Raw genomic sequence first — 8974 nt, 5'->3', positions numbered from 1 at the left:
CTTGGTTGTCTGCAAGCCTTAAGAAACACATAATGATCCTTGGGATCAGAGCTGAACCTGACCTTTTATCACCCAGGAAAAAACAGAGGGTAAAAAAATACCTTCAGATAGAGTTTAACATTAATTCAACCTTGCCTTCTAAAACTACCAGATGTCACAATTCATCTGGGCTATTAAAATGCTAGACTTTGCACTTTGCAGACTGAGGGGGGGAAAAAGAAAAAAAAAAAAGAATTGCTGGCTCTTGGCAGAACAATTTTTTCACCCACCACTAGAAATTTGTTTATACTGAGGTCTTTACTTCCTGCTTTCTCTAGATTACATTCATGAACATCATGTTTTGAAATGATAACTTGGTGGAGCGCTGAATCTTTATTTGAGCTAATTAGCTACTCTGTCTTTGATATGAGCTTTTGACAGTGTACCATTATCCCTTCAAGAAGTATCCTGTTCTGCTTCCAAGCATACTGATTTTCCAGCTACGCTATTAGCAATTGTTTGCAGTAACAAATCAGTTTAAAATGAAACTATCTGTCTAAGAGTTATTACTATAAAGCTCAGTACTTTGTTACCATAACTAGCCAGTAACGAATAGGAAAAAACTGGCTTGGAGAAGCTAGAGCACAAGTAGCAGAAAAACTTAACTGAAGTCAAATCTAAGAATACAATTCCAATTGCTTCTTTATGAAGTATTTTAATTGTCAGATTTTGCCTAGTCTAGAAAATGCCTGAAGGAGTATTGTCCTTTCTTTTTGCATTTTGTTCAGGATGCATAGGCAAACACCATCAATGCAATTCTTAAGTAGATTAGGCATCTAGGACTGATTCTTTTTCAAGAGCGATATGAACTAAGTGATTTCCCAAGGTTCTCTGGCTGCATAAGTGAGGGGGATTTGAAAGAAATTGCACGCTAACATTATTTAGCTTGGATATCAGCATGAGACATAGTGTCCTCCCCATTCTGTCATACTAGCTGCCTCTGGAAATCTGGAATTGGCCTGCAAGGGCACACAGCAACATACAAGTTCCCACAGTGAGCAAAATTGGGGGCTAGCACAGTGAAGGTGCCTGTGAGACTCTTCTGTTCTGCGTTTCAAACAGAGCTTCTGTATTTTCATAGTTATGTTCCAGTAGGGATTTCTGTTTAAAAAGTCTAATAGCAGTTGTGACAGATAACTTCGAATGTGCCCTTTCCTTATTGCAGGCTAACGTGTGTGTTGCGAACTATAAAGTCACACATAACATTTATGATGGTGAAATACATCACTGACATGCTGCAACAGTCTTGCTCTAGGACCTGGTTCTGTGAGTCATTGGCAATTTATGTAAATAGGATGATTTGTTTTCTCCCAGACAGTAAAAATAAGAATCTAGTTGATGACAAAACATATTTAGAAGAACAACCCCTTTGTTTCCTCCCCCCTCACCTCTCCCTCCTTCCCAAGGTGAGCTGTTAAAGATGACAGAACAAGAAAATGGTCCCCATGAATACAGGACTCTCTTCCTGTTACCAAGTTAAGAGCCACGCAGAAACAACTTACTAACTGTAAGTCTTGCACTCTGCTCATTGGTGATACTACATCTGGGCAACTGTGTTCAGTTCTGGGCTCCCCAATACAAAAGAGAGATGGGAATAGTGGAGAAAGTTTAACAGACACAAAGTTGATAAAAAAAACTCCTGAGAAAAGGCTGAGTGAGATGAGATGGAACTCATCTTATTTTGGAACTCATTCTTAGTTTGGAGAAGGCTTGGGTGGATCACATCAGTGTCCATAAATACCTGAAGGGAAGATGCAATGAAGATGGAACCAGGCTCTTTTCAATTGTGCACAGCAACAGGATAAGAGAGTTAACTGAGCAACAGAACAAACATCCCTGAGAGGTTGTGGAGTCACCCTCCAGGGACGAGGCAACTTACTCCTGATCCCAGTTCTTGAGGACAGTTGGCCCAGATGTCCTCCAGGGTTGCCTTCCAACCTCAGCCATTCTGTGATTCTGTAATGATAATCTTTTATTTCTTAGACTAATGCGTAATTTAACAAATAACATCTTATGTTTGCATAAGAAAGATAGCACTCTGCTAGTGATGCATGTGGTATCAGATGAAGCAGAAGTTTATCAGGTGGCCTGCCTAAGCATGGTCTATGTGTGTACCTCTTAAATTTTCTTTTATGAGAACAACTCCCAAAGTAATGCAACTTCATTTGATGTTTCCTTTCTCCCACAGAATTCTCCTCTTGGCAATTTTTTTTTTTCATTGTGAAGTATTTGGTGTTTCTCAGTGCATGACATATGGATGGAAACTACGTTTGTGTTTGCAAGGAGTTATGTCCTGAGACAGGAGCATCTTCAAAAAAGCATAGACTGATATTTCCACTATTAAAATTACTAAGGATGAATTTCTAAAGTTTGCACTATGTTGCATTAGGCAGTTCTGCTTTTGGATTATTATGATGTATTCTGTTTTCACCTCCTGTTTTCTGTATCTCAGTTTATCATGGTAATTCTGTTCCTTCACCCCATTCTATGCTGTATTGCTGGGAGGTCTCGAATCGTCGTAAGAAAGATCACCTAATAGTGTGAAAGAAATTAAATATCATTTGAACAGTGGAACAGTGTCTCATCCTGTATTGCAAGTGTGAGGAAAAAAAAAAGCTTTCTATAGGTTTTGGTGATGTTTCTAGTTGAATCCTCTCTGTAGTTTAGGACTATATTGTTAATTTTTATATTAATAAGTAATAGACTTAGCACAATAGGGAGCACTTATCTGTGCATATTGCTAATTCTTACAGATCTGTTAATAATCATGTTCAGATATGCAACTATGTACAGATATAAATAGCAAGACTACAAAGTCAAGCAGATTGTTAGGAAACAGCAGAGCTAGTTGCCTGGGTAACATTAATTAGGTTCATTTAATTATGTGTATTTCATGTATTTTGATCTAGACTGAAAGGCCAGATTGGTGAGTTTTTTGGATTTTGTTGTTTTTTTATCTGTATGGGAGATGCCTAGAGAGAAAAAGATAGAAGTTTACTAACTCTCATATTAAGCGTGAGATAACTATAATAAGGGGCTCTCACAGAACTCCTGTAATAACCTTTATCTTTATTGCATAGATGGAATGAAAGGTCAAGATCTGTTCAAATAGTATCTTCATGTAACAAACTTAGTGTTCACTCCATGCTTTATATACATAATGGGTCCTCAGAGATCACCAGGAAAGCAAACAGACCTCATCAATTTCTCTAACGATTCCTCTGAAAGATACCTTTTTTTTTTTTTCCTGGTTTGTATTTTTAGCTCACTCTAGCAACACCTCTATTACCAGACTGTCAGAGACCTCATACATAGAATTTATGTTGGCTTTCATAAAGAAAAATTAGATTCTATCTCAAGGACAGGCTCTACTTTTAATGTCATTAAAACTAAATGAGTTATTGTTGACATTCACTGAGGAACAGCAAATAGAATTAGATGGAGAAAAATCTTAGTGATAAGAAGATGCAGTGACTTAAACTGTCCGCTGCAGAGAAGAGGTAATTTATAAGAATTGCTTTCTTAATGTATGTGTAACCTGTGCTTTATGCTGTGGTGGCTGGTTCTATTAATCATAGAGGAGGGAGGAAAGCTATGGGGAAGAGGTGCGGATTATAGTTATAACAGTTTGTGTTTTTACAGTAGTATTAAGTTCTGTGCTTCTTCAGTAAGGTGGCAAAGGAGAAGGCAATGTCCAGGCCCCTTGGTTGCTGGTACCTACTTGCTGACAGAGTGTCTGGAGGAAAGCAGAGTTCAAAGAAAGGGGAAAGATTTTAAATTCAGGAGTGAAAAATGGCTTTTGTAAACAGAGTACCACATGATATCTCTGTTTTGGGGTCTGCAATTTTGTGCTTCTTGAGATATAGTAAGAAAAAAACCTCACTTTGTATTACAATAAAGAAAGAGACTGAAGATAGGAATGTTTCATATGCAAGCGGATTCCCATGACTGCACACTTTCAAATTTGTGCTCTTTGCTTTAAACTAGCTGGTTCTGTATAAGAGGAATGAGAAAAGCAATTTCGGTTTGAAGATGTGTTCTTACCTGGCTTGCCCAGGCTTACAGGAAAAGCGGAAGGCTCTGAAGAAAGAGTTTTGTAAAACTCTGGGAAATGGCTGTTCTGTATGCTAATCCCATCTGTCTGTAGATCTTCGGTACAGATGTTCCTAGCTTTGTTTCTTGTGTAACTGGGAGGTTTTCAGCTGTTAACTCCAAAGCCAGAGTAAAGCTAAACATGGATACCCCCACAGCATAATCTAAGGGCTCAAAATATCAGGGGGAAAGTGAGATCCTGGGTTTCCTGGTAGGCACGAAAGTGTTCCTGTGGCATAAAGACTGAGAAGATGTATTTATGTGTGTGTGTGTATATATAAATTACTTTTAAGTACATATGTTATACATAATATCTTAATAACCCAGCAGAACATTTATACATTGTGAAGAGCTATTAAAAATGAAGAAGTGTTAAGAGAACATTATTAAACTGTGAAGTTAGGAACATGAAGGATAGAAAATGTCACTGCAAACTTAATTAGGCCCCCTAATGTGAATTTGGTAGGAAGGGCATTAATTACCTGATCACAAACTATTTTTGCACAGCATTCCCCAGTCTTTTCAGCATAGAAGCTGGATATTAATAATCAACTTTTAGGTACTTCCTTTTCTCTGTGAGGTTCTAAGTTTTATTTACTGTATACTCTTCAAACCTATCTCCAAAAACATAATTATTTATTTCTTGATGGGAAATTCTGAAGTACACTTCACAAGAAGATTATTTCACAAATATTTATTTTCACACCATCCACAAGGGATGATGGGTTATTATGCTTTTTCAGTCAGTGAATTGTCACAAAAAGTGTATATTAATTTGGGAAGCTTATTTTAAGGCAGATAAATTTTGTTTTTCAGCATTATATAGGCACTTCAAGAAAAAAAATGTTTACTTCCATTCCCTATGCTCACTGGTGAAGCAAATCAGATCATAGAATTCAAAGTAGGTATTTTTACCCACTCATGTTCTAGAAAAAATGACTTTGACTTGTTCAAAGTAAGTACGTGTCTTCTGCCAGGCTGCCTCTCTTCTTGCTCACTTGCTGCTGACCACGAGTTCTGCAGGAATGAAGATGTTGGGGCAGCACCTGCTTTACTGAGGAATTGCAATTAGCACTATAGCTTTCTAAGAGCATTCTCCACTGTCTGACTGAAACCCTGTTGGCAGGGAATGACCATGTGCTCAGGAGAGTGGGCATCCACCCTCTCACTACTCATAGCGTAGCCTTTATGGCATTGAATGCTGACATTTCCTGGTGGTGTTTTTTTTTTTTTAGTAGTTGCTTGGTAGCCTTAATGCTTTTGATGAACAATAGTGAATGGATGAATGTGTTGATAAGCAGGTGTTTATTTATCTGTACGTTCATGCTTTAAAAAAAAAGCAACAAACAAATTTGAAGAAATAAATCTTATTGCATAGCATCATCTGTTTTTGCATAGCTCAAAACCAGTTAGAACTGCTTAACTGCTACTCAGATGTCTGCCACAAGCAGAAGCACCTTGTAATTCCCTGTGCAGCTGTTGGTAGAAAAGCCTGGAATACTTGATGAGATTTTTTTTTTTTTTTTTAAAGAGAGACAATAGAATTAAGGCAATAATTTGGAAGGGAGGATGGCCACAATAGAACTACATTATTTCTTTGGGTCATCGCTGTGAAGTCTATGTTCTATAGGGCTGAGTAAAGCATTCAAATAATCTGCTCTATTTCTGTTGGTGAGGTCTATTGCTGTGTTCCTCAGAGGCAGTCTTTCTTATCCCTGGGATGTCTACTTATAAAAGGAAATTCTCTCTTTTGGGATGGAAGGGATTAATCTGTGATGAAGAATTCAGCATGATAATTGCTAGCAATTCTGCCTTCAATCAAAAGCACATGGAGAGACTATGGGGAAGAATAATAATGGTCTCTGGATTACGCTTATATCCACTGAAATGTGTCACTCCAACTTGTGTCAGCACTTTCTGCTTCAAGCCAGGTAATCAGCACATTTGTCTTGCCAAAGAAATAAAAGTTACTCCAGTTTTAAACATGCATATGACATTCAAATACACCTCATTTGTTTTATGTAATCCTACCAAAATATGATCACTTTTTTAATAAAGATTTAAGTCTGTACATTTTAGATGATAGTGTGGAGCCTCAGCCAGTTCAATTCCTTTAACCCAAAATGTGACACTAAAAAACATAGCTTCACTGCTGCATCATGGGATCGTTAATTCTGACTTACTTCATTTATAGCTGAGAGACACTGCTTAAAATATTCTCTATAAAAAGATTATGTAACATCTGAACAGGTTCAAAAACTAAACATTATCTTTAAATTTTATTTTTTGTGTATGTCTGCGTACATATTGGACTATTCCATTAAATTTTTTTACAAACTTGATATCCTTCATGTTTAGCATCCTCACAACTCCTCTATCCATTTTTAAACCCACTGTTTAACTATTGTGGTTTTTATGTACCTTGAAAACAATAGTGCATTTGCTTACAGATTAGTTCTTTAATTTTTAGTACTTTACTAAAGCCTCAACTTCTTTATATCTATGGTTAGTGGCAGTTACTTAGTGTACTGTGGAAAATGATTTTCTAGTGAAGGAGAAAGAAGGATTTTTTTCTGAGGTGTATGAAGAGCTGTACTTTGCCATACACTACAAAATCTCATCAAAGATGATTTTTGCTAAATAGAAATTGTCAGTTGCTAACCAAGACTGGTATGGTGTTATTTCTCCTATTTGACAGGTGGGGATCCTTGACCTGCATGCTGCCTGGTTTAAGTATCAGGAAAATAAGATGGGATCCTTGGGTGCTGGTGTGCTTTGTTGTTCAGAACGGGGTCTTGGACTTGGAGTATCCTAGAAATTCCTTTTAGTTTATGCCATCATGTTTCTCTGTTATGGAAAGTAGGATGGAGAAGAGAATTCTGGTGAGTAATCAATTTTGGAACAAGGTAAAGATATGCAAACAGACTAAGGAGCTTGGTAAGGGCCCTGCTGATGCAACCAGGGAGATAGTGTACCCTGCTTGCAAGCAGCCCAAGTCTGTTAAATTGCAGACTGGCAATTAACCTGCTAAATGCCTGTAATGGTTAGTTCTGAGCTAGCAAGTGCTAAAGTCACTCATGTATAGAACCTATTATAAAACCCTTTTTTTCACTTGAGATATTCTATTTTCAATTTTAATTTTAGGAGTAGTAATTAAAAATAAAAAAACCCACAACAGTGCTATTTGACAGAAATACTTTGTTTTTTGGAACAGAGCCACATAGCCAAATACTTTCTCTTCAGCAAATGCTGGAGATTCTTGTACTATATTCCTCACTTTGGTGGGATCATAGTAGCTTGAACTTGATTGCAGGTGCAATAGCTAGGCATGTCATTTTGTCGTATTCATTTGAAAGGACACTACTGCACAAGAATGCTGAATTAGCCCTCCTCCTGTGCGATCCAAGATGAGCTGGAGTTGAGTAATTATAGTGTCAGAATGAGAAGTAGCTCACTAGTGTAAAGGGAATGTGATTTCTGTATGTGCCTCATGGCTCAAAACAGCCCAGGTTGGACTGTTCGTGGACATCACTTGTGGGAGGGAATATTATTTTCCAGCTATCCATAATAATATTAAATCTAATTAATGCTTTCATATTCACTGCTGGACTGTTATGCAGACTTGGCAAGTAATTACATACAAAACAGTGTTCAATGCTCTGCACTGAAGCAGAACAAATCAAGACTCTGGGGTCTTAAGCAGCAAGTTGTAGATAGAGTGGAAAGAACACGTTGCTGTCTTGGAAATTTTGGTGCTGAGTTGTAGCCTGAGCAAATCTTGTCTGTCTGGAATTGTCATGTTACTGCAATAAATTAGGTACATTTTCTTGTACATAATTTCAGAGTGGAGAGAGTAGAGGATAAAGCAACTGGAAAAAAAAATCATACTGTCTGCCTTTCTCTGCATGAAATTCAAGCTGTGCTATTTCTTTAGAATGTTTGCACCCATTTCCTCTGTCAACCTGAATGTGTTTTAATGCACCTCTTCACCACCAAATCCAGTTTGAGCAGAAACTATTTCAGTTTTTCTAAAAATAGGCTCCAGCTGCATCTTTATTACTGTTTTGCTACAGTACTGTTTCTTAAATAGCGTGCTACTTTAATAGTCATGTCCACTTGATAGGTGTCTGTGACTGAAGAAATGTAGTTCTGAATTGGGAAGAGGAAGGCATGGGAGTTTAAGTGTGAGTGAAACTAGTTTTCATTTTGCTGCCTTTATATATATCCAAAGCATACTGAAAATCGTGATTACAACATGTGGTGTCTTTGGTTTGTAGCAGTGCTAAAGCAAACTTCAGGTGTGAATTAAAATATCTCCCAGCGAAAGGAGCATTATTTCAATGATGAAACAGTGCATTGCTGAAAGTCATTTTAACTATACTCTTCAATCATGATCTCAAAAGGTGATATTGTATACGTATTCACTGGTTGTAGTAAAAGTTGTCATGCACTCTAGCATATTGCTTGAGAGAGGTATACGTGCATTGATAGCAGTGTTAGCTTCTGCTTGTTGCTGAGTAGAGCGCTTTACTCCTTCTCATCCCATCTAGCTTTGCAAATTCAAGTTGGTTGCAACATCCTCCTGCAATGAGCAGGCTGAGGGCCAAGGATTGGCTGGCCTTCAGGAGGGGCTGGTGGAGAACACTGAGTCACCATGAGTGAGACCAATCAGTGGTACAACACGTACAGGAATGGTCTTGCCAGTGGTTGTTGCAAATGCCTATGAAATGATTTTCATATTGCCAGTGTTCTGTGTGAAGAGCCCAGCTGAAGTGAAAGTATCTAATTCCTGCTTTTTGGAAATCTGATAATGATGGAGCTATCAGTAGAGAACTTTAGTCAC

This window comes from Meleagris gallopavo, chromosome 7 (genome assembly GCF_000146605.3).
Source record: "Meleagris gallopavo isolate NT-WF06-2002-E0010 breed Aviagen turkey brand Nicholas breeding stock chromosome 7, Turkey_5.1, whole genome shotgun sequence".
Taxonomy (NCBI): Eukaryota; Metazoa; Chordata; class Aves; order Galliformes; family Phasianidae; genus Meleagris; species Meleagris gallopavo.
Note: the sequence above shows the minus strand (reverse complement) of the source record.